The sequence below is a fragment of the Pleurodeles waltl genome, chromosome 7, assembly GCF_031143425.1.
Source record: "Pleurodeles waltl isolate 20211129_DDA chromosome 7, aPleWal1.hap1.20221129, whole genome shotgun sequence".
In the NCBI taxonomy this organism is placed as follows: domain Eukaryota; kingdom Metazoa; phylum Chordata; class Amphibia; order Caudata; family Salamandridae; genus Pleurodeles; species Pleurodeles waltl.
This window is the reverse complement of record NC_090446.1, coordinates 679,986,045-680,004,948: the sequence shown is the minus strand read 5'-3', so window position 1 is coordinate 680,004,948 and position 18,904 is coordinate 679,986,045. Positions and strand designations below refer to the sequence as shown.

The following is an 18,904-nucleotide window of genomic DNA, read 5'->3' as shown; positions in this document are numbered from 1 at the left end:
ACTGCCATTTCGACCTGGCAAAATACATATTTTGCCAGGCCTAAACCTTCTTTTTTAAACATGTAACCTGCCCCTAGGGAAGGCCCTATGCAGCCCAGAGGACAGGGTGCACGTATCCAAAACCTATGACATGTACTTTTAAGTTTTGCATGTCCAGGTAGTGAAAAAGTCCTACATTTAGCTGCGACAGGGTAATACAAGTCCCACCTTCTATCCTGTTCTCCAGCAATAAGTATGATGCACACACTATTGAGTATCAGCTGATGATGGATACTATTGCAAAGCAGATCAATCATACATTTACAAACATAGAGGTGCATTCCAAAGAAAATCAAGCCAAAGAAAATAGTTCAAAATCCCTGTATTGTCTTTATTTTTCTTCCAAAGTCTTTGATTTCACATAAATTAGAGCAATCAGATCTTCAGCCAGTGAGTTTCATTTGAACATCTAGCTTCCTCAGGACTGCAATACAATACACAAAACATATATATAAATATTTACAATTACAAACATAAATACAAATAATTTTAAAATAGCACTATATATACAGGCCATGTCCCACCACCAAGTAACCCAACAAGTAAATACATTAAAATTAAATTAAAATAAGTTTTTTACAATCATAGAATCTTAAACATAATACCCATTAGATTCACAACACGTGAATTCCTGTCACATCAAGCAAAGTACATGTTTAGCAAATTAGTGTGGTTGCATCTCAAACAAAGAGAGGAGAAACGCACCTATGTATCCCTACAACAATCACTTTCACCTATATTTTAGAAGTCATCATTGTAATAACAATCCCATACCTTTTTATCACTAAATATCCTCATAAACCATGCTGTCCAGCAAATAGTTCCCAAATCCAATATAGTCACAATGCATTATCATGTTTCAGTCAGTCTGTCATCTCAAAACCCAATTTCAATTTCATCCATCCATATTTCATGAATTGTATCCACATGCCTCAGATTGGCTACATTGCATGGCAACACCTGATGGATAAGATATAATGAAAAACATATACATACTTATAATCCCATTCATTATACTTGTATCCAAATTGACATATACTCAACAAATCCTAAATCTCACAGTTAGTAAAAAACAATATTCAACACAATTCCCATGATAAATATATCTCATAATTACCATAAAAATTAGCATACTTAGCAGTATAACCCAACGTCCAACCCGCATTCCTAATACTACAAGGTATACACACTAGTTCATGTTCATTAACAGATTTGAAGAAAATTATACATATTCTCTTATAAAACAGGAAATTGTAACACCAAATTGCTAACTCCAAGTAAAAATTAATCTCACCGATTTGAAATAGTATAACAAATGTTAGAAAGTGGGTCAGCAGTTGTCAGAGATATGCAGCCTGTCCATGTAGGGACCACAATCCTAGTCAGGGTAATTCAGACACACAATATAAATTAATCTGTGCTCACCCTTTAGTAGCTTGGAACAGGACAGGCAGGTTTCACTTAGGAGGCGATGTGTAAAGTATTTGTGCAACACACACATACAGAGTAACACAATGCAAACACTACAAAAAGACTTCACACAGGTTCAGAAAAATAGAGAATATTTATCTATGTGAAACAAGACCAAAATTACAAACATTCAATCGTTAGAAGTCAAGTTATGACTTTTTAAAGATTAAGTCAGAAATAGTGCTTTGAAGTCACTAGGAGTCAAAAGGTTACTTGAGTTCTCAAGGGACCAGTGCAAATCCAAAGTTCAGGCTGACCACAATGGAGGGTAGGTCGGCTACAGCACCCATGTTGGTTCAGCTGAAACAGTACCTTTGATGGAGCAAAGCATCAATGTCAAAGGCACACTGCATCTGTATTTTCCAAGCAGTCAAGTCACTGTGTCGTCATTGGGCTCCACTGAAGTGAATGCGATGCATTATTGTCAGGTCGTGCAGGCTGCGAATCTCCTGTCATCAAAAAGCCTCTGCATCGGCATCGAAGGAGCGATGCAGCATATTTTCTCACTCACTTGAGGCGAAGCATTGGTTTCTGGCAGAGATCAGCTGCAGAACCCACTTTTGATGCCCAGGACTGGAGGGGGCACCTCAGGCAAGGGTAGGACTAAAAAATGGCAGTCCAGCAGCACCAGGAAATATTCGGCAGACTTTTATGTCCCTGAGACTGTAGAAGAACATGGGCAGGCCAGCAAGTCCTTGGAGTCACTCTTGGTTCACCAGGATGGGTCCAGTCATTGTCCTCACAGGACAGACATCAGCAGGCAGCTCAGCAAATCAGGGAAGCAGTTCCTTGGAACAGTCTGTCCAGGCAAAGTGGAAAACCTTACAGCACAGCAGTCTTTACTGCAGCAGAGTCTTCCCAAGTCCAGAAGTGTACTAGGGTTAGAGCCCCGGTACTTATACCAAAAAGTGCCTTTGAAGCAGGGGTGACATTAAAGCAGCTCCTTGAAGTGCACAGGCCCACCTTTCATCCTCGTCTTGGCTCCAGACTATTGGTAGGGGGTAATAACCCTTTGTGCGGGGACAGGCACGTTCCTATTGAAGTGTAAGTGTGAGCTCCCTTCCACCATTCCACCCCAGGAAGGCCCATCAGAATGCAGATGAGAGCGTGTCACACCCAGCCTTCCTGTGTTTGCAGCTGTCTGGGGGTAATGCACAAAGTGTAGCTGTCACCTAGCCCAGACATATATTAGTGACAGGCCGCAAGGCACACAGAGCAGTTAGAGCAGAGAAATTACCACTTTTTAAAAGTGACATTTCTAAAACAATAATGTTAAATCCAACTTTGTCATTAAAGAGGATTTATCATTACCATTCCAATGGTATGAAACATGATGTTTCTACTCCTTCCTGATCAGGAATTACAGCTTAAAAGTATATTAAGGAATTCCTAGTGCTGGCCTATGAGATGAGTAGGCCTCACAGTAATGAAAAATGACTTTGAAAGTTTTTTATTACTAGGACATATAAAACGTAAACATGCATGTCCTTCCTTCTACTTATATAGCACCATGCCCTATGGACTACCCAGGGCCTACCTTAGAGGTGACTTATATGTAATAAAAGGGGAATTTGGGGCTTGGTGAGAGATTTTAAATGCCAAGTCGAAGTGGAGGTGAAACTTCACACACAGGCTCTGCCTGAGACATGGCTACTTGAGTGGGTGTCACAATGAGTGCTGTGAGCCCACTAGTAGCATTTAATTTACAGGTCCTGGGAACATGGCATACCACTTCAAAAGAGGCTTCAAATAAATCAAATATGCCAATTGTGTATACACCATTGTTACCATGTTTAGGGGAAAAGCTCATGCACTTTAGCAGTAGTAAAGTGTTCAAAGTCCTAATGTCAACAAAAAGATACAGCAAAAACAGGAGGTGAAAGGCAAAACATCTGGGGTAAGACCAGCCCAAGGGTAGCGGGTCCAACTTCAAACACATCTCACATTACCATGAAGTGATACACAGTATTACTAAAAACGTTTAACCATCCTATAATAGAATATAATAGAATATATCCCAATCACAATGTAGCCACACAGTCAAATAAACATATCAAGATCAGTGTCAGGCATCGTGACAGGCACTTCACATATCAGCTAACAAAAAGAGTGCTATTAACAAAGTATCCTTCTTATATACTCCTTCCACTGCTTGATTGAAGTAGACACAAATCTCGGCCATTGCATGGCTGGCATCTTATAATGGACAAACACATTTACACCTTTATAGAGAGCCTGACTTGTGTTAGCCAGATCGTAAGTCAAACCACTCCTCACACATTACAATTCAATACTGCTGGTTATTAGCCCTATACATGTCACATTTATAAAAAAAAAGTCAGAAAATACATGCCCCACAATGACAAAAACAAAGGAACTGCCATTTTGCTGATGGTCTGTTCCCATTCCAAAACAATACATCACAGTCGCCAACTTCTAGCAGGGGAAAGTAAAGAGCTGCATTGCAAGACGTATCCTAATAGAGAACCTGATACAAATCACGGCTTTCACATGGACACAATCTTACAATGGAGAACCATTCTCACCTTTGCAGAAAACCTGACTTCTGTTAGTCTGATAGGACGTCAAACCATGAAGTCACATATTATAATTGAATACTGCTGTTTATTAACTCTATCAATATCTCTTATGTAAATCAAGAGAAAAAAATAAATACCCACAATAACAAAAAAGAGAAACTTCTATTTTGCTAATAGTACATGCCAGTTACAGTATTGTGCTATCGTGAAATATTACAGTATCACAGCCACCATCTTTTACCGGAGCAAAGAGTTACCCTGAATGATGTATCCTAATGCAGGGCTCCATCTCCAGTCAAACAATCATAATACAACATCTTTGTCAAAGAATACTAACTATTGAGACTGATCATCTACATTTCCAAAAATAAGCTAAACACACCATATTGGCCATGCTTCCCTGTTCCATCATTTATGTTCCAGCATTGTACTCTTGCAAGACAAGGCAATATTCAAGCCGCCATCTTTTAACAGAGTAAAGAGTTACACGGCAAATGGTATCCTAATCTAGGATCTGGTCCCCGGTCAAGCAATCCTAATATAACATGTATGTCGAAGGATACTATTTAAACCGATCATGTAAATCCTCAAAAATAAGAAAAGCACACCATATTGACTATACATCCCTGTTGCATCAAGACTTTAAAGCCAACAAAAAAATTCAGTAGTCTTTCATTGGGAAAGCAACATGGATTAGACTTTCGATTAATGGAACCACCATCTTGCTAATAGTGCATCCACGTTCCATCATCATACTATTGCAAAACAATACAATGTCACATACAGCATCTTTTAACGGGTAAAATGAAAAGTTGCACTATAAGCCATAACCTAACATAAGACCCAATCATTAGTCAAACAACCATATTACAGCATATTTATATAAGAATACTAACTATTAAGCCAGTCACCCAAATATTAAAAAATAAACAAAACACACTATACATGACAATGCATACCCTTTCCATCATAATGTTATACTCAACAATGCAATTTCATGTGCACCATTCTTCAATGGGGAATTGAAAATGCACTATATTAATAACATATCCCCATTCAATCGTAACGTTATAGCCAACAGTGCAGTTACAAGATCGCCATCTTGCAATGGGGAATTAACAAGGGCCAGACATAAGACTGATGGCACCAATACCAAAAAGAATTCAGAAACAACAAAAATTAGCAACAGGCAAGTCCCTTATCACTTTTCACAGAAGAAATGGGGTTCACTATCTGTATTGTGGACCTGTTCTATGAATCTCAAACATCAGATGAGTTTCACCTCAGTTTGTCCCAAAATTAACTCCCTATCACCCACCCATGTGTTCATCGGTATGTGGTCAATACCATGAAGCATAATTTAGGATTCCTCCTAAGTTTCTCCTTGTTGTGCTGTGTCATAGGGTACTTCAATCATATCCTCATTCTTTGATGACCTACAATATTCCTAAACCTAAAACGTCAGCATCCGAAGAGTACTCCCCACATATATTAGGTTCCAGTCACATTCAATTACATATATAACAAACTGAGTGTTACAATTGATGAAATGTCTTATTTTGTATTCTTTAGAAGTATTATACCTAAAATGTATTGTTTTGTTTTTACCAAACTTACATATAGTGCAGTGATTACATGTGAAAAACAACAGATGGCTTGGATGGTACTTAAGTGCCATGTTCCTGTATAAGGGCCATGTACTAGGGCAGAGCAGATCGTTTAAAGACCTCCCCCTTCTGAAAATCACTCTTGGGTTCCTAGCAATGTCGGGCTTTGTCCCAGGGACTTCTAGTAACAAATGTAATTGTTTTTCAAGATATTATAAATTTCATTGCTATGTGTTGTATATTTTGTAATGAAAGCAATCCCTCCCTGCTTTTCCTTACAGCTCTCCTACTTCTTTAAAGTCTTGTCCCTCATATTCTTATTTATCTTCATTCCAGCTTTTGTCAAGTTTCTTTCATCATAGCCCCTGTTCATAAAATCAAAATTTGGCACTCTCATATTTGCCTCAAATATTTTTTGCTCTCTGCAGTTCTGTCTTATGCGGACCATTTCCCCACTTGGGATCTTATTAACAACAGACTTTGAATGAACACTAGAAGCATGCATGCAGAACACTATTACATCCATTTGTCTTTTTAATTATTGTGCCCTGTACCACACTATCGTTTACATAAAATTCTAAATCAAGAAAATCAATTTTCTCCTTTTAAACTTCATTTTACATTTGGCATTGAAAGAATTATAATTAAGGAACCTCTGATACTCATTCAGTTGATCTACTGAGCCTGTCTACAACCAAATAATATCATCAATGTACCTCCCCCAAAAGACTATATAGTCAAACTAAGGGAAGTCCCATCAGCAAAAGGTCAGCATATGGGGGAGCAAATCTTGAGCCCATCACAGTGTCCTGTAGTTGCTGATACCAATGTCTAGCATGCAAGAAATAATTCTTGGACAGTACTACATTGGTCATTTCAATAATCATTAAATTGTGTTCATAATAGTCCACTTTCTTAGTATCTAAAAAGCACTGGACTGCCAAAAGTCCAAAGTCTTTGTGGCTGCAGGTATACAGACTGATCACATCAAATGTTACAAATAGCATATCTTAAGACCAGGTTATAGTATTAAATTTGTTCAAAATGTCCCCACTGACCTGAATATAGGAAAGAAGGTTACAAACAAAGCCCAGGAGATAAATGTCCACATATTCAGAGAGACATTCAGTTGGAAACCATATATTCAATACTGTGGGCCTCCTAAGTGGAAATAATTATTTCTTTTGGTGTACCTTGTGGAGTAAATAGATACATTGAAATTGTGGATTTCTCACACACAAATATTTAAACTCATCTACCGATATCAAATATCGCTTCTTCTAGTTATTTAACCTCATGTTTATAAAGCTGACTGGCTATTTTATTTGATTAAACGTAATCCGTTCATAATAATGAACATTCATCCAACTGTCTTTTGATTTCATTCAGATAATCAGGTTAATTCATGATAACCACATTTCTGCCCTTGTCTGCCTCCTGAATGACTATAGACCCATCCTGCTGTAATCTTCAAAGGACCTGTTTCTCGGCCCGCGGTAGATTATGCCTGCTTTGTGATTGCCATTTAGTTGTCTCATTAATTCCTCTTCATTCTAGCATTACTTTCTCTTCAAAAATGTCTAAAATGTGATGTTGAGTACCGGGAGGCATACACTTTGATTGTGGTCTTCACCCACTATCATTATTGAAATTCTCAACAATATCTAATTGATTCAGTAATGTTTCCATACTTACATTCTCATCACCATCTAATGACATTACAGTTGAAAGTCAGGTAAATCAGAGATAGACTGTATAGGGGATGGCACATTGGGAAAAACAGAAACTGGTTTCTTAAGAGATTGATGACAGAGTTCCTTTAATTTCAAAGAATGGACAAACTTAAACAAATCAATGTAAATATCTACAGGATCCCCTATTTGCTTAACGTGACAGGACTTCATGTGCTGTGGATTCTACTGGGTCTTATGTCTAAGATTCCATGATTATATAAAAGGTTTTTAAATTTCATTTTAATGTATTTACTTGTTTAGTTATGTGGTGGTGGGACATGGCCTGTATATACATTGTTTATACAGTGTACATGCATTACTATTTTAAAATTGTGTATGTATGTTTTAAATTGTGAATATTTATGTGTAGATGTTTTGGGTATTGTATTGCAGCCATGAGGAAGTTTGATGTTTGAAAGCAACACATTGGCTGAAGCTGTGATCGTTCTAATTCGTGTGAAATCAAAGACTGGAAGAAAATAAAGAAGATGCAAGACTTTTTAAACTATTTTCTTTGGACTGATATTCTTTGGAATGCATCTCTTTGGTTGCAAACTCTTAAATTTGTTTTCCACTACTGCAAGGCTAACCTCTCCCATAGGCCAACATTAGGTTACATTATTATTATCTATAATTAGTGATAACTTTCAAACTGGGGGCAGGCAGGAAGTGCAGTTTGGCCTCTAAAAAAGTGAAATTTAAACCCCTCTTTAATAGTAAAATTGATTTTAAGTCACAATGCTGAAAATGCCACTTTTAGAAGGTTGATATATATTCAAAAGAATAACCATAATAAATAATATTAGTAATTGCTTTGAGAATACTAAGATCAGATCCCAGCCCTTTATATGTTTGTGCTGTCGCCAAATTCCTGGATAAGATATGGATTGCAAGGAGGAAGGCCATAAGGTGATAAGTTAACTCGGTCCAGAGTTTCCTCACCCTCTCTGAGTATCAAAGCTGTGCCTTCCCTAGCATTGGGGCATATGTTAACAGTACTTTGCAATTTATGGTACATGTAATGTAGTAGAATGTAGCACTTTTTAGAATATTTAGATTGTTCATATTTTGATTCTAAGAGATTCACACCTTTTTATCATAATCATCTGGAGGTGCTTCTGGCCTTGGGCCTGTATTATTGCATCTTGAATTTCTTGTTGAAGCCTTAGTCTAGCACTTTATAATCTGCAATGGAACCATAAAGATATTTGATAAACAATGAATAACGTGAACCTTTGATTAGCTATCTTTGATACTTATTGAATTTCCCATGTTGAAATATACATCAATTGGAGTTTTTCTAGGATTATATATATAAGAGGACAATACTAGGACATTGTGTACTGATGACTGACTTTAGGTGGAGTTTTTAACAAATGTTAACTATGATCTATGTGTCTATCTTATATCATGTTTTTATTGTATCGCTTGTGCAAAAACGTCACTGATGCCAAAATGAAGTTATTTATGCAATACAATATTATTCTTAGAAATTGTGTCTCTAGTTGGCAGTCAGTTTACACCTTGTCCAGGTAGGGACCCTCACTCTAGTCAGGGTGAGGGAGATACACAGCTCAGATAACCCTTGCTGACCCCCTTCGTAGCTTGGCACAAGCGGTCAGGCTTATCTCAGAGGCAATATGTAAAGTATTTGCACAAACACATACAGTAACGCAGTGAAAAAACAAGCAGGATGCACAGCAAAGTCTAGTGTTTGTCCTCTCTAAAGCAGAAGCAGCAACTGCAGGCCACCCAGCAAAGCACACACCGCAAATGGGCAGTACTCGTCCTCACAGCTCTTCAGCTCTTCTCCTTGGCAGAGGCTCCTCTTGATTCAGAAGTGTTATAAAGTTGTGGGGTCAGCAGTCCAATACTTATACTCATTTCTGTTTTTGAAGTAGACAAGCCTCAGAGGAAAGTCTTTGTAGTGCACAAGACTCTGCCTCTTCCGTGCCCTGCCCCAGTCACACTCTAGGGGGTTGGAGACTGTATTGTGTGAGATCAAGCACAGACCTTTGAAGTGAAGGTGTCAGCTCCTTCCTCCCACTCTATCCCAGGAAGACTCATTAGGATATGCAGGACACACCTCAGCTCCCTTTGTGTCACTGTCTAGAGTGAATTCACAAACGATCCAACTGTCAGTTTGACCTAGACGTGGATGCAGCAGCAAAACAGAGGCACAGCATGGCTAAGCAAAAAATGGCCACTTTCTAAAAGTGGTATTTTCACACATACAATCGAAAAAACAACTATACCAAAAGATGTACTTTTAAATTGTGAGTTCAGGGACTGCAAACTTCATATCCCTGTATGCTCCCAATGGGAAACTGCACTTAAAAGTATTTAAAGGCAACCCCCCATGTCAGCCTATTGGAGAGATAGGCCTTGCAATAGTGAAAAACGAATTTGGCAGTATTTTACTATCAGGAAATGTAAAACACATTAGTATGTTTCCTACATTTTGAATACCCTGCACCCTGCCCATAGGGCTACCTAGGGCATACCTTGGGGTGCCTTACATGTACTAAAAGGGAACGTGTGGGCCTTGCAAGTGGGTGCACTTGTCAGGTCGACATGGCAGTTCAAAACTGCACACACAGGCACTACAGTGGCAGGTCTGAGACATGTTTACAGGGCAACCAATGTAGGTGGCACAATCAGTGCTGCAGGTCCACTAGTAGTATTTGATTTACAGTCGCTGGGCACCTCTAGTTCATTTTACTAGGGACTTACTGGTAAATCAAATATGCCAATCAGGGATAACCTGTCATAATCAAAATTTACATAGAGAGCACTTGTGCTTTAGCACTGGTCAGCAGTGATAAAGTGCCCAGAGTACCAAAACCAGCAAAAACTAAATCCAGCACACAATCAAAAATATAGGAAGCAGGGGGAAAAAGACAGGGGAAATCACACCAAGGATGCCATGTCTAACAATTAGCATCTCCGTTTATTAATTATTTGTATAATCAATACATTGATTTCAAGTACTGCATGAATTAGGATACTGTTTTTCTCTAAATTATACATTTTTGTAAAGTATGACTTTTACAGAGTTGGCATTTTCTTGCCCTAGCCATTTGGTGCCTGCATGCTGTATACTGGGTCACAAGACTAGGGGCCTGATTAAGAACTTGGCAGTTGGGTTACTCTGTCACAACAGTGACAGATATCCCATCTGCTGAAATCTAAATCCCATTATGTCTTATAGGATTTAGATTTCGGGGGGCGGGATATCTGTCACAGTTGTGACAGAGTAACCCATCCGTCGAGTTCTAAATCGGGCCCCTAGGTGTAACTGGCAGTTAGTCTTTGTGTATTCCTCTCATACAGTGAACCAGAGGGGGAACAGGTGTTGGCAGGATGGGCCATCACTGGCAGGATGAAGGAGAGGAGCTTTGACCTACCACACTTGCACATCACAAATGGTTTCACACTAGTCTTTGGTGTCCTTTATGCCCCCAGACAAGCTGGAGCCAGGGCATGGAGGAAGAAAATGTCATACACCTTTAGGGATGGAAAACTCTAGAAGCTTCTCTCTCTCTTCAATGATGGCACCAATTATAACTGTTGGACTCTCAGACCCAGTGCTTCAGTACACCCTGGACCTGTGGGAGACTCGGAAGAAGGACCACTGTGCTGCTCTGCTCCTACTGCCCTTCTGCCCTGCTACTCTGCTGTCCTACTGCCCTGCTGTCTGACTGAGAAGGAAAGGACCTGCATCTTGATCCCAGGACCACCAGAGTGACTTCAATGGCTAGCTACCTGGCCACTAGATCAGAGCCTCTGTGATAGAAAAGGCACCAACCATTTTGAACCCTGCACCTGGACTCTGCATGCTGTGAGTCCCAAACCTCCCCAAGTGTACCCCTCTAGTCCTGGACCCCTTTAGAAGTGGGGCTAATGGTGCTCTGCCAGCCCAGCTGTGGTCCTACTAGGACTTATACAGTGCAACGCTAACCCAACGTAGTTCTTTGAGGGTCCTCATCAGAAATGACGCAAGGCAATGCAGCCTCAAAAAAAACCCACATTGCAAACCTTGAAGCTCACTAGAATTGCTGCTGCGCGATGCATCTCTGACGCTGATCTTGTAGCTTCTCTTCAGAACCAATTCAGTGTGATGCAGCCTCATTGCAAGCATGCATTGTAGCCCTTGCAGCACATCGGAACCACCACTGCATGATGCTTTTTTGATGCAGACCTCACATCACTCCTTGGGACTACAGCTGGCTGGTGTAATTCTCCACAACCAGTGTTTAAAGTGCATTTTGTAGTGGGATTAAGTAGGTCCCTGTGTCCAGCCAACAATTCATCATGGTCAGCCTGAACATGTGCCTTTGTCCCAGTCTGACACGACCAGTTAACCGCAGTTATCATTTTGTGCATTTAAGTACCATTTTTACCTAAAACCTTTAAAATTGCAAATCTCCTGTTTTACTAATTTGATATTTTCGGTGTCAAATACTTTATCAAATTTTACTCTATTTTTCTAAGTTGATGTGGTATTTGGCTTGTGTTGTGTTTTCACTGCATTGCTGTTTGAAGTGCTCCATAAATACTTTACACATTGGTGCTAAATTAAGCCTGACTGCTTTTGTGCCGAGGTTCCAGAGGTTCCAGAGGATTGAGCTGTGGTAAATTTGTGTTTTTGCTTGTGTTTCATCATGACAATAGTTGTGGTTACTGCTTGAGTAGAGTTTTTTTGCTTTTGCAAAATTACAAGAAATACAAATCTGTCATTCAGCACTATACTTTAGTATGAATTCATTCTAGCATCACTTTTTGATAGAAAAGCACATGTATCACTAAGAAACTGTACAAAAATGAAAGTACCAGGAACAAAGGCGGCTCACATTCTGTAGTTTCCTACGCTCATAGGAAATTTTTACTGTGAACGGCACATAATTACGCAAAGTGGTGTAAAGGGGGAATTACACCAACATAATTTCAATTTCACCCAGGCCTAGTGGTATTATAGTTATGACATAAGTATGGTAGGATCGATTTCATTTGATGTTGAATTTTGTAGAACCTTTCACAATTCAGATGTTTCCCATAACACTTTTCATCAAGTTCCTAACACCTATGGACATTTGTTTTTAATAGTTTCAGCCTAATTTGATGCTATCCAATCCTATCTGAGAAGCTTTGGGCCTTGGTCCTCCTGGGCCCTCATTTTCTTGGTCCCCCTATTCCTGGTCCTTCAAGCCCTAGTCCTAGTTCTCTTAGCCTTGCTCTGGTTCCTTGCGCTTAGAGGTCCAGTAGGGTTTCTGCTTTTTCTATACCTTCATAACCTCCTTGTCCTAACTGTCCTGATGTTGGTCTTACCGGTGCTGGTCGTAATGGTCTCAGTCCTCATGTTAATGGCCCCGTGGTCTTGATCCTTCTGACCATGGTCCCATGGTCATTGTAATTTTGGCCTTCTGGATTATGATCTTCTTGGTTATCCTGGCTCTGATTCTCATGGTCCTGATCCTCTGGTTCCTCCTGGTCCTTATTTTCCTTCCTAGTCTCAGGTCTACTTGTCCTCTTGATTCTGGTCCTCCTCATCCCAATCCTACGGTTCCTCCTAGTCCTGCTAGTTAACAAGGTCTACCTGCTGGTACTTCTGTCAGTTTCCCTCATGTTATTCAGTTATCAACTCTAAGCCTGTCACTCAAATTTTTGTTTTACTGTTTTTAGTATCTTCCAGATTTGTATGCCGAGAGGTTAGGTCGAAGAAGACAGCCAAATAGAAAGCATTATAAGCATACCCTTTTTGACATAATCCCTACACTTTCCACTCCCCTTTCTGTCCAGACTTTTGTACTTTCACATGGAAGACTGCTTTACAAAAACTCCAGGATAGTGCCAGTGACTTTGGACATACTTTGACATCGATGACATCACAAGAAGTGACACCATAATGTTAATAACCCCATAACAAGTCCTAAATTAATACACTAACACAGCAATTATTTACATAAATAAATGTCTATTCCAGACCAGACAGATTACCCAGTTCTGTGGGGAATATTGTGTTATCCTGTTGATTTGCAACTATTTTAGACCAGTGGTAGCTGGAGTCAGGGCAAAGTGGGGCGGCGGGGACAAAACAAAAAAGACACACAAAAAATGTACCTGCTACATCGCCGCCAGTTTGCAACTCTTCTGGGTCCCTCGCTGAAGGCACAGGCTCACGATTGGTCTGAGTGATCTCGATTTCCCAGTCTGGGACCCTGTGCCTGCTCTCTCCAACCCTGCAACACAGTGCCGGGTTGGAGACAGCTCAGTGCGCTTGTGTGTTTGGCCATCCTGAGATGGTAGTCAGGGGGACAAGCATCATAATTTTTTACACTAGTCAGGCACTTTGCATGACTAGCATAAAAAATTCTGACGCTAATTCTGCAAAGTACCCAGAGGCTCATTGAACACAATGAGAGCCTCTTAGCAGGCGTAAAAATGGCAATAAAAATGGTGCAATGGAATCTCATAGATTCCTTTGCAACAATTTTACGGCCCCCACTAGCACCGGAAAGCCCCCCCTTGCATACATTATGCCTGGCGCAGGCATAATGTGGCGCAAGGGGTTACAAAGTGGCGTAAAGCAAGCACTGCGCCACTATGTGAATATGGCGTGATGTTTTTGCCCTTCCAACGCCACATTAGCTTAAAACAAATGACGCAGATGTGGTGCTGGAATGGCGCTAGGCCACCGTAAATCTGGGCCATAGTTTATTATTGTTTTAGTTTTCAAGTTTGCAGCTGCTGTTGCTTGCCGGGGGTGACACTCCTTTGCCATAGCAGAGGAGCCGCCGCTGTTTTAGACACTATCTATATTTTAATTGTTGTGTTTGCATAATATGGTATAATTGTTATGTATGTCTGTGGTAAAAGCCTGTCATCGAAAGGGAAAAGAAAGGAAATTGCAAGATCAAAGGGGGCAAACATCATACATCCTTCTGCACTAAACACTTGTCCCCGCTTGTTTTTGAGAGAAAAGGCCTGCCAGTCCAGTAGGCAGGAAATCCCCACCGGGCCAGGTTACTCTTGGAAATAAACTTAAAGACTATTGCAACAGATGCCTTGGAAAATTGGATAAGTTGGATGCCTTGTTTAATAACTTCTGTTCTGCTATTCTGGCTAAGCTAAAAGACACAGATGATAAATTTGAATCTTTTTGTATAGCTTCAGGGCCTACCAAGTCCTTAAACAGTAGCGTCCAGCTGCCCATACCATGTAGTCAACCACAGGCCTAGCCTTGCTTGTTGCCTCCAGTCTGCCAAATCGTAATTTTTATGTAGCTGGAGTCTCAAGGGGGCACGATGATTTATTAGGGGGATAGCCGAACCATTCACGACTCAGAGACCTAAGGAGGGATGGTACAATGGGCTCTGCTTTTGTCAGTCCTGAGGGCTTAGGTGTGGCACCGCAAACACACTGCAACCATAATTTTAATCAGTTTGGAGCTCCTGGCATGCAGGATTCCCATTCAGAAACCCTTGCTACTCTGAGTGAACCTGCAACTTACATGCTGTGATACTAACTGTTAGAAGAGTCACTTGAGTAGGGCCCAGCATGAAAACACCTAAAGGGGACTGTGTCAATATTAGTTTTAAAAATTAATTGTTCACCCAAGCAATGTTACATTGTCTCTATATAATAATAAATTCACAAGGGAACATCAAAGCTCATCCACTTGGCTATTTCTACTGCTTGCCCTCCCTTCCATCCCCTGTTGCCTACAGTTGCAGACCCCTAACTCCCTGTATTGAGCACGCCAGCCCAAGTGCAAATCTATCTGGCCACTTAGCTTTTCCCAATAGGTTTGAAGATCTTTCATCTCTGGACCAGATGAGATGGCATTTCAGCCCTGGCTCAACAGCCTGCGGTGATGTAGGATCTGGGTTTATGGTCATCTCTGGAGCAGATGGAATGACATTTCAGCCCCGGTTTGACAGTTGGGTCTGGGTCTACAGTGAGGGCTGTTGTGTCTGGTGATGTTGCAGTCCCTGCAGGTCCTTCAGTTTTGAAAATAATTTCCTGGAATCTGGTAGGCCTACAGGAAAAGCTAAACAGTGAATGCTGGTTGAAACTCCTTACCCTGTTGGGTTTTATGTGCTGTCAAGAGACTTAGGATTGTGATTCACAGCATGCAAATGGATATCTCTTTTTTTGTTGTCCTCCTATTCCGTCATTTGCTGGAAGGTCTAAGGGTACCCTTACTATATTCGGCTCCATCTATCTCATAACATTGTCTGTTAAGAAACTGCACTGCACCCCCTATTATTAAATTCTATTACTCAAGCTCCTAAAGTCACATGATATTTTGTTGATAAACTTCTATTACAACATCTTTTAACCCCTTCTGTGCCGCGGACGTAGTGGTTACGTCCCGCGGCACAGTGCTGCTGTGCAGAGGACGTAACCACTACGTCCTCGGCACACAGCCTAGAGGGAGCGCTCTCGCTCCCTCTGTGTGCCTTCCCCCACCCCCCAAAGTCAGGTATGGAAGGGGAAGCCCTTCCCCTTCCACCCCCGACCCCCCCACCCCCCCATAATGACATCAGCGCGCGATCGCGCGCTGACTTCATTATGGGATTCTCGCCGCACAGGAAGCCATTTGCTTCCTGTGCGGCGACGAGTGAAGAGGTGAGTTCCTCTTCCCGGTGGGTGGGGGGTTGGGGCTAAAGAGGCACCGGGGAAAAGGAAAGGCTTTTCCTTTTCCCCGGTGTCTCTTTGAGCATTCCTGCTGCCTGATCGCATTGCGATCGGGCAGCAGGAATGCCCACTAGACACCAGGGATTTGTTTTTTTTTTGTTGTACTTTCTGTTTCTGGCTTGCGGGGAGCGGCCCCTTGGGCAAGGGTCGCTCCCCTTTAGGGGGCAATTACTTAGGCCATTTCTGCCCCCCTTGGGGGCAGATCTGGCTACTTTTTAGCCAGATCTGCCCCCAAGGGGGGCACAAAACACTAGATCACCAGGGATTCATATTGTTGTGTGCATTTATGTGTGGGGGGGTGCCCCCTAGGGCAAGGGGTGCCCCCCCCCAAGGGGGCAGAGAACTGTTGGCCTTTTCTGCCCCCCTTGGGGGCAGATCGGCCTATTATTTTTAGGTCCATCTGCCCCCAAGGGGGGCAGAAGCCACTTAGGCACCAGGGATTGTGTGTGTAGTGGATGGGGGGCGCCCCCTTGGGCAAGGGTCGCTCCCCTTTGGGGGGCATGTCTTTTAGGGCCATTTCTGCCCCCCTTGAGGGCAGATTGGCTACTTTTTAGCCAGATCTGCCCCCAAGGGGGGCAGAAAACACTAGATCAACAGGTTTTTTTATTTTTATGTGTATTTATGTGGGGGGGGGTGCCCCTTGGGCAAGGGGCGCCCCCCCCCCCAGGGGGCAGAGAACTGTTGGCCTTTTCTGCCCCCCTTGGGGGCAAATCGGCCTATTTTTTTTAGGTCCATCTGCCCCCAAGGGGGGCAGAAGCCACTTAAGCACCAGGGATTGTGTGTGTAGTGGATGGGGGGGGCGCCCCCTTGGGCAAGGGTCGCTCCCCTTTGGGGGGCATGTCTTTTAGGGCCATTTCTGCCCCCCTTGAGGGCAGATCAGCCTATTATTTTTAGGCTGATCTGCCCCAAGGGGGGCAGAAACCACTAGAACGCCAGGGATTTTTTTTTATGTGTTTATTTTTGTGGGGGGGGCGTCCCCTTGGGCACGGGGCGCCCCCCCAAGGGGGGCATTGACTTGTTGGCCATTTCTGCCCCCCCTGGGGGCAGATGGGCCTATTTTTGTAGGCCCACCTGCCCCCAAGGGGGGCAGAAGCCACTTAGACACCAGGGATAGTGTGTGTGTGTGTGTGTTAGTGGATGGGGGGGGGGCCTTGGGCAAGGGTCGCCCCCCACTTTTGGGGCACATGTACACAGGCCATTTCTGCACCCCTTGGAGACAGATCAGCCTATTATTTTTAGGCTGGTCTGCCCCCAAGGTGGGCAGAAACCACTAGAACGCCAGGGTTTTTTTAAATTTGTTTATTTTTGTGGGGGGACGTCCCCTTGGTCACGGGGCGCCCCCCCAAGGGGGGCATTGACCTGTTGGCCATTTCTACACCCCCTGGGGGCAGATGGGCCTATTATGTTAGGCCCACCTGCCCCCAAGGGAGGCAGAAGCCACTTAGACACCAGGGATAGTGTGTGTGTGTGTGTGTTAGTGGATGGGGGGGGCCTTGGGCAAGGGTCACCCCCCACTTTGGGGGCACATGTACCCAGGCCATTTCTGCACCCCTTGGAGACAGATCAGCCTATTATTTTTAGGCTGGTCTGCCCCCAAGGGGGGCAGAAACCACTAGAACGCCAGGGTTTTTTTTTTATTTGTTTTTTTTTGTGGGGGGCGTCCCCTTGGGCACGGGGCGCCCCCCCAAGGGGGGCATTGACCTGTTGGCCATTTCTACACCCCCTGGGGGCAGATGGGCCTATTTTGTAAGGCCCACCTGCCCCCATGGGGGGCAGAAGCCACTTAGACACCAGGGATAGTGTGTGTGTGTGTGTGTGTTAGTGGATGGGGGGGGCCTTGGGCAAGGGTCGCCCCCCACTTTGGGGGCACATGTACCCAGGCCATTTCTGCACCCCTTGGAGACAGATCAGCCTATTATTTTTAGGCTGGTCTGCCCCCAAGGTGGGCAGAAACCACTAGAATGCCAGGGTTTTTTTTTTATTTGTTTTTTTTGTGGGGGGGCATTGACCTGTTGGCCATTTCTGCCCCCCCTGGGGGCAGATGGGCCTATTTTTGTAGGCCCACCTGCCCCCAAGGGGGGCAGAAGCCACTTAGACACCAGGAATAGTGTGTGTGTGTGTGTGTTAGTGGATGGGGGGGGGCCTTGGGAAAGGGTCGCCCCCCACTTTGGGGGCACATGTACCGAGGCCATTTTTGCACCCCTTGGAGACAGATCAGCCTATTATTTTTAGGCTGGCCTGCCCCCAAGGTGGGCAGAAACCACTAGAACGCCAGGGTTTTTTTTTTATTTGTTTATTTTTGTGGGGGGGCGTCCCCTTGGTCACGGGGCGCCCCCCCAAGGGGGGCATTGACCTGTTGGCCATTTCTACACCCCCTGGGGGCTGATGGGCCTATTATGTTAGGCCCACCTGCCCCCAAGGGGGGCAGAAACCACTTAGACACCAGGGATAGTGTGTGTGTGTGTGTTAGTGGATGGGGGGGGGCCTTGGGCAAGGGTCGCCCCCCACTTTGGGGGCACATGTACCCAGGCCATTTCTGCACCCCTTGGAGACAGATCAGCCTATTATTTTTAGGCTGGTCTGCCCCCAAGGTGGGCAGAAACCACTTGAACGCCAGGGTTTTTTTTTTATTTGTTTATTTTTGTGGGGGGACGTCTCCTTGGTCACAGGGCGCCCCCCCAAGGGGGGCATTGACCTGTTGGCCATTTCTACATCCCCTGGGGGCAGATGGGCCTATTATGTTAGGCCCACCTGCCCCCAAGGGGGGCAGAAGCCACTTAGAAACCAGGGATAGTGTGTGTGTGTGTGTGTGTGT

General features: G+C 43.2%; 1 long non-coding RNA gene across 1 annotated transcript in view; it reads right to left on the bottom strand.

The window, feature by feature from the left end:
• Positions 1-349: 349 nt before the first annotated feature.
• LOC138247302 (uncharacterized) overlaps positions 350-18,904 on the bottom strand; it is a 192,487-nt gene continuing 173,932 nt past the window's right edge. Inside the window, exon 4 of the long non-coding RNA XR_011194422.1 lies at positions 350-463. This is a non-coding gene — a long non-coding RNA (uncharacterized lncRNA). The remainder of the gene's footprint in view (positions 464-18,904) is intronic.